Raw genomic sequence first — 8158 nt, forward strand, 5'->3', positions numbered from 1 at the left:
ATCCACACCCATTAGCTCTTCATTTAGTACAATGAGCTTCATATTGCCTTCCATATATTACAATATATTATAATGCACCCCATAGTCCTCCATATATAATACATACCCATATTCCTTCATATATTGTAATACACCCCGTAATCCTCAATATAGTATAATTCAGCCCTCATAGTCCTCCACATATTCTAATGCACTCTTCATATATTATAATGCATCCCTATAGTCCGCCATATAATATAATGTAACTACCATAGTCCTCCATATCGTGTAATGCACCCGCCATAGTCCTCCATATATTATAATGCACTCCCATAGTCCTCCACATAGTATTACGGCCATTGGCCACCAATGTACTCAGTCATTTATATATATATACAAAAAAGGGAAGACAAAACTCTCCTCTCTCCCGCACTGCTCCGGTCTCTGCAGTGGTGCGTGTTCTGCAGCTCTGCACATCTCGGCACAGCGGGCACACAGTAGTGACGTCATCGCGCCCCCCTGTGCTGAGACGCCAGATCTCAGACACCGAAGCAGAACGATGGAGGAGGAAGCAGAGAGCTCCATCTTTCATCATTGCTTTTAACTGTGGTGACATCTGCAATGCTGAGCAGGGGAACGAGCGGTGCCAGCGCTGACATCACCCCCCCCCCCCCGATCTCCGCTTTATGTTTTATTTTACACCACACTGGGCGGCTGCAAAAACCATCAAAAAGCTGTTTCAAATGTATAATTTTTTTTTGTTTTCTTTGGATTTTTTGAATGAAACATTTTTTTGATTTATATAAAACCTTTTTGATCTTATTCACTTTCTTTTCTCCCAGTTTGGGGTGTTGAGTAGAGATGAGTGAACCTGTGAAAGTTCGTTCGGCGGCAGCAGTCGTACCTCCACTAGCTGGAAATTGACCCGAACCCCAATGGAAGTCACTGATTGGCAGTTTGAGTCTCCGCCCACATACAGCCAGCCATAAGCAGAATATTTCCGTGAGAGGGTGGGCGGGGTTTTTTCCATTTTTAATTTTTTTTTGGGGGGGGGGGGGAGGGGGGTGGAGTTGCACATTACATGTGATCCCGCTGTTGTTACCCCCCAGTGTGAGCAATTTAATCACTGCAATGGGCTCGCACCGGGCTGAGCACCGAGCGTACCTGAGCACAGCGATGCTGGCGCCATTGCTCAGCTTACATAAAGCATCCGAACTCTGTTTTCTTTTAAAGTTGCCATTTGGCTTGAAAACATCGGGGTTCGCTCATCTCTAGTCCTGAGATCCTCTGCTCGCTGATATAATACACTGGGCTCTGTATTGTGATGATTTGTCCATCAGTGTAGACCTCGTATGTGCACACACCGCTTCATAGACTCCGGCGAGTGCGACCATGCTCCGGGGCCTCGGAACAACCATTTTGATGCTCGGACGGGATCGACTTGTTTACTGAGTATAGTGGAAGTCAATAGACAGATATATAATAGATAGATATATAGATAGACAGATAATAGTGATAAATAGATAATAGATAGATATGTGATAGATAATACAGACAGATAATAGATAGATCACTGCACTGACCTTTCTCCTGTGTTCTGCGCTGATCTTCGGCCTCGTCCTCCTCACGGATTTATACCAGCTGTCTGATAGATAAATTAGATGGAGAGTTAATAGTGATAGATTTGGATAGAAAATAGACAGATAATTAGATAATAGTTAATAGAGATAGACAGATCAATGATAGATGGATACTGTGATAGATAATACAGATAGATGATAGATGGAGAGATATATAAAAGATAATATATATATTTATTCATTGATATGGCACTATTAATTCCATAGCGCTTTACATACATTGGCAACACTGTCCCCATTGGGGCTCACAATCTAGAGTCCCTATCTGTATGTCTTTGGAGTGTGGGAAGAAACCGGAGAACCCGGAGGAAACCCACACAAACACGGGGAGAACATACAAACTCCTTGCAGATGTTTTCCTTGGTGTTATCTGAACCCCAGGACCCCAGCATTGCAAGACTGCAGTGCTAACCACTGAGCCACCATGCCGCCCCTTAGATATAGATAGACAGAGAATAGAGATAGATAGATAATAGGTAGTGATGAGCGGACTCTCAGATACCCGGGAGGCAGGTCCATATGGATTTAACATAAAAAAACCTGATTCAGGCCCAGAATTGATCCCGGATATCTGGCCGGATGGCGGTCTCCATATAAGTCTATGGGATCAGAGTCCTGTGTTTTAAAATGGTGGTAGAAGGGACAATGGGATTGGAGCAGACACATTATACTGTGAGTTTCCGAGCGGCAATAACCTCATTAACCTCATACACATTAACTGCTTCTCCGCCCACTGCCAATCCCCACGTCTCTGATTGGTTGCAGTCAGACGCGCCTCCAGCCTGTGTAACAGTGTGTTTGACAGCAATATATAAAAATAAATAAAAAAAAATTGGTGTAGCATCAACTCATATTATGAAACCCTGTACAGATAAAGTATACAGCTGCAGGCTGCAGCCCCCAGCCGTACCCTTACATTGGCTGTGAATAAAAAAAACAACTGCATGGCACTTTTTTAAAATTATATAAATTTAAAAAAAAATCTGCTCCCCCCCTCCCTAATTTTGATACCCGGCCATGATAAAGCTCACAGCTGGAAGCCGGTATTTTCAGGCTGGAGAGACTCATGGTTATTGGGGCCCATCGGCCTAAATGTAGCCTGTAGCCGCCTGGAATTGCTGGATCCATTAGATGCATCAGACCTGGCACTTTACCCATCTCATCCCGATTGCCCTGGTGTGGTGACAATCAAGGTAATCAGGGGTTAATGGCAGCCCAGAGCTGCCACTAAGGCCTGGATTAGTAATGGGGAGGTGTTTATGAGACCCTTCATTAGTAATATGTAGGTGAAAAGAAAAACACAAACACCAAAAAATCCTTTATCTGAAATAAAATACAAAAAGCACCCCTTTATTAACCCCCAAAACACCCAGGACCGACGTAATCCACACAATGTCCCACGACGATTGCAGCTCTGCTACATCTGAAATCACAGCGTGCGGCCATAGAACATGGCTTCAGGCTGGAGTCACACTTGCATATGACTCGCACGAGTGCAATGTCAGAAAATATTGCATTGGCCTCAAAACAAAGTTAATCAATGAGGCAGCTCCAATCTGCGTTTTTTTTCTCAGCTCCAATCGGACTAAGGAAAAAAATAAAAAAATAAATAAAATATCACAGAATTCTGCGATTGCACAGGTATCTCACGCGAGACTCGCCAATGCAAATCTGTGGGTGCGAGAAAAAAAAAAAACAATGTCACACGGACCATCCTAGTGACATCCGTTTTTATGAATACAATTCTATCTTGTAGCAGAAAACACTGCCCTGTGCGCACTAGAAAATGGAATATTCTTATGCAAATTCCGCACCCTCTGAAAGATTACCGCACCTGCGCTAAAAAAAGCAGCAAACCGCACCCGAAAACCGCATGCAGATTTACCGCCGTTTGCCTGAGATATTGCCGTGAATTTTCCGCAGATTGTTCCCTGCAGTTTTTTACCATTATCTATGGCAAATACTGCAGGTACCTGCGGAAAAGGAGGGACATGCACATTCTTATTGCTGCAGAAATTCTGCAGCAGAACCTGAAGGGGAAAAACTGCAGTGTGCGCACATCTTTTTTTTTTTTTACCATAGGTTTTACTGGGAAATGACTGCAGAAAGGTTATGAACATTTTCTGCAGCAATTCATGCAGCAAAACTGCGGCAAAAATCACAGCGTGTGCACAAGGCCTTAATGCTCCTGTGAAAGGTCCTGTAAATGACTAAAGGGTGCTTTACACACTGCGATCTCATTAACGATCTGGCGTGTTACATCGTTAACGAGATCGCTAGCGATGTCGCAGCGTGTAAAGCACCCTTTAGAGCTGCTGAGAAAACAGATTTCAGAAAATGTGTCCAGAAAAACACATACACATCGGAGTATAAATTTCCATAAAAATTTCAATTTTTATTACACATATAGAAAAATACACAAACGTATAAAATTGCATAATTCATCAGTATGAACAGGTATAAGGAGGACCTCTACCTAGAATCCACCCCCCACAACCGTAACTGTGTGTGCCCGGGTAATAGAACCTAACATGGATATATATATATATATATATATATATATATATATATATATACAGGGCAAACAACCACAATATATCCCAAGGTCTTAAATAAGACTAGCAAAGGGATATGTTGCCACTATCATGGTTTATGAAGCTCCCAATGTGTCCAGGGTAAATACCAAGTCATGTAAAAATCATTAAGTCAGTCTAAGCAACATATTTAAAGCTTACCCATATTATGGACAAAAACAGGAACAGCGGACATGTCGCGGGCGGGGAGGAGGGTGTCAGCACACCGCGCTCACCCCTTCTGCTCGGGTCCGGCAGTTGCTCCTGGTGGCTCGAGCTGCGGGCCGGATCCCGGGGTGTCTCGAGCGACACTCCTCGCCCGTGAGTGAAAGGGGGGGTGTTTGTTGGGATTATAGTTCGTGACGCCACCCACGGTTGTGGTGATGGCACCACCGCTGCTCAGTGTGGGGGTCCCGGGGATGGTGATTGGAGCAGCCAGGTGTTGTGTTGCCCCTCCGTGGGTAGGGGTTGGTGATCCCGGGGCCCGGTGAAGAAATGTAAAGTGTAGGGCCTGGAGGGCGCAGGGACGCGGGGGCAGCGCTGTGCCTTGCGGCACTGTGGGTACTCACTCAGCCTGAGACACGGACACAGTTTGTACGGTAAACCAACGGCTGGTAGGACGGTCCCACAGACGGTTGCACCTGCACTCCCGGTAGGTGACGGTGACGTCTCTCTTCCTTGCACCTGTTTGACTGATGGTAGCGGTGGATTCCCTCCGGTTACCCGCTCCCCAACTGCAATCTGGGCCGGAGGAGCTCTACACTTTGCCCGCAGGCGCTGGCCCTGGGGAAACTGGTGCCCTGGCGGTGGCGTGTCTCCCCGGTAATGGTCGGGCTGTTGCCGTCAATCGGGACTTTGTTGCTGGGGGATCTACGTCCCCTTCACTGACGGATTCGGCAAATTGGGCGACTCCTAGCCTTGCCGGGGTCCGAGAGGCCCCTGCCCTGGTGCTGACTGTCCTTCGGAACACTGCTCCAGACCACCGGGCACACAGCCAACGGGGGTCCTTCCAGGAACTTCCAAACGGTCCCCCCTCCGGACAGTCACCGCCGTCGCTGACCTTGCTGTTCTAGCCCTACACACAGCTGGGCTCTCAGGCTCTGCGCACTCTCTGCGCTCTCTCCACTTCTTGCTTTCCTCCTTTTCCACTTTCCTTTCCTTCACTTTCACTTCTGGTTGTTTACTCTAGCCCCTGCCTGGGCTACTCCTCACTCCTTCCCCTTCCTCCTCCCTGACTAGACTGCCTGGTTACTTCCTACCTCCAGAGTTGTGAGCTCCTTGGTGGGCGGAGCCAACCGCCTGGCCCACCCCCTGGTGTGCATCAACAGACTCTTGGAGGAAGGCAACAAGGGTTTCTGGTTAGCAGATGTGCCTACCTGGAGTGTGGGGTGTAGTGGTGTTGTTATCTGTGTCCCCTGGCTTGCCCAGGGCGACACATTCCCCCTTAGCAAAATGCAGACCGTCCGCGGGCTGCCGTCCTACACCGATTTTATTTTTCTGTAAAAAGGGGATAACAGGGTTAAACAAACATGCATAACATTTTTAATCAACTCTTCCCAAGACGGGAGGCACATTTTACTTTTAACGTTTCAACGGTGTACGGTCACGGTTTCCGCTCTCTCCCACCCAAGCAACCTGGCCCTGATGCTGCCCCTAAAACCCAGGCAGCACCCCTTGACCCACAGTCCAGCACAAGTCACCCGAGCGGGATCTGTCCTTCCCTCCAGAGGGTAGCCACCGGTCCCTTTGGCGGCTGGGCCCTGGCCTGCTCTGCTCAGGGCCCTCCCTCCAACCTGCCTCTCCGGAGGCGGCATTGCGGAAACGGTAACGGTACCCAACATATTTACAAGCCACTAACGTTTTTGGTTGCCCTGCAGAGTTCACGGGCTTGTCCATGGCTAGTTCCCATGCATTTTTAAACTTTAAACGGTCCCCACGGGGACAACGGTGCCGGCTCCAGCCGGTTGCAAATCAACAACAAATCAGGTGACTTCTTCGGATCATTTTCATTATCATTGCAGAACTTTCAAACAACAAACAAGTAGGTGGTCCCAACGGGGACGGTGCTGCGGGCCTTTATTGCCCTACTCCAGTTCCTCTACTAAGGTGGACCCATCCTCTGCCACCAACACATCAAACATGCACTGACATGCCTGCTGCGACAGAGGTACCCGGTACCCATTTCCACCGGTACGCGGAGTATGATAAACCACAGGGTCCCCCACATAGCGGGAACGCTCAATTGCTCCTTCAGCCGCAACAGCGGGCCCGGAGCTGGGGCAGGAGTCGTCATTTCTTGTTTCTGCGTCAGGCGGGTTGCCGCCAGCTGCCGCAGCCTCCTGGCCTCCAGCATCCACCACTTCATCCCCATCTGCAGTAACACGGAGCAGCAGAGTAGGCGAGCTTATGTTGAGGCGCCCCCTCAGTGACGGCAAGGGCGATGCATAGGCCGAGACTAGGCCGGGCCCCTCAGCCGCAGCGGCCGGTCCTGGGAGGACATAGGGACGTGGGTCACCAGTCGGTTCTGCTACATCTGTTCCCTCTCCGTACATCGGGACAGCTGCAATCAACATCTCCACCTCGTTGGTCCACTGCTCCATCATCCGGAGGAGTTGTCCCTGCTGACGCCGGTGGAACTGGATCACCCGGGCCTTCATCCGGGCCACGGTTCCGGGCTCAGGGTCTGGCACAGTCTCTATTGGGACTTCAGGCACCACGCTGTTAAGGGGCCGTGGTTCTAGCGGTTCCCCTTGGTGCATTTCAGGGCCGTCCTGGACGTCTGCAGCCGGCTGGTCCGCCGGAGCGGCCAGGCAGGGTATCGCTACCGGTTGGGCAGGTAGCGGGCCTAGTGGCGGGGCGGCAGCCACCATCGCGGGTAGCGGGGAGAGAGGCAGGGTGAGCGGGAGCCGGCCGGGCCCCTCAGCCGCAGCGGCCGATCCTTCAGGAATACAGGGGCGTGGGTCACTTACCCGCTCCTCCAAATCCTCTTCTGCCTCGCGTCTCCACATAGCAGCCACCACGTCCGCCATGTCGGTCTCCCACTCCTCCAGGAGGAGTTGCATATGGGCCTGCAGACGGTTACTCAGCGGGACGGTCCGGTCCCTCAACCACGTCACCGTGCCGGGCGCGGGGGCTTCCTCGTTGCGAGCTGAATCTTGCATCTTGGTAACGAGGCTTTTCCAGGAACCCAATCAGTCTGCAGAGTCCTGGCGTCCCTGCTCTTATAGCCGCAGCTACATGCGGCCGGCCGCCATCGCGTCCCCCTTAGCTCTTTCCGGCCCCTCCTCTCTCGGGGCGGAGTTTTGGCCTTCGCGCCTCTACTGCTCGAGAAGACGCTCGAGCGGGAACTTTTCGCGCCAAAGATGGCGGCTTCTGAAATTTTTCTGCCGGATACCTCCGGCGGTAACAAGGCGCACCTCTACCAGACGGCAGAGCGGTAAGATCCTGTTCGTGACGCCAAGTTGTCGCGGGCGGGGAGGAGGGTGTCAGCACACCGCGCTCACCCCTTCTGCTCGGGTCCGGCAGTTGCTCCTGGTGGCTCGAGCTGCGGGCCGGATCCCGGGGTGTCTCGAGCGACACTCCTCGCCCGTGAGTGAAAGGGGGGGTGTTTGTTGGGATTATAGTTCGTGACGCCACCCACGGTTGTGGTGATGGCACCACCGCTGCTCAGTGTGGGGGTCCCGGGGATGGTGATTGGAGCAGCCAGGTGTTGTGTTGCCCCTCCGTGGGTAGGGGTTGGTGATCCCGGGGCCCGGTGAAGAAATGTAAAGTGTAGGGCCTGGAGGGCGCAGGGACGCGGGGGCAGCGCTGTGCCTTGCGGCACTGTGGTACTCACTCAGCCTGAGACACGGACACAGTTTGTACGGTAAACCAACGGCTGGTAGGACGGTCCCACAGACGGTTGCACCTGCACTCCCGGTAGGTGACGTCTCTCTTCCTTGCACCTGTTTGACTGATGGTAGCGGT

This window comes from Anomaloglossus baeobatrachus (assembly GCF_048569485.1).
Source record: "Anomaloglossus baeobatrachus isolate aAnoBae1 chromosome 3 unlocalized genomic scaffold, aAnoBae1.hap1 SUPER_3_unloc_3, whole genome shotgun sequence".
NCBI classification, from domain to species: domain Eukaryota; kingdom Metazoa; phylum Chordata; class Amphibia; order Anura; family Aromobatidae; genus Anomaloglossus; species Anomaloglossus baeobatrachus.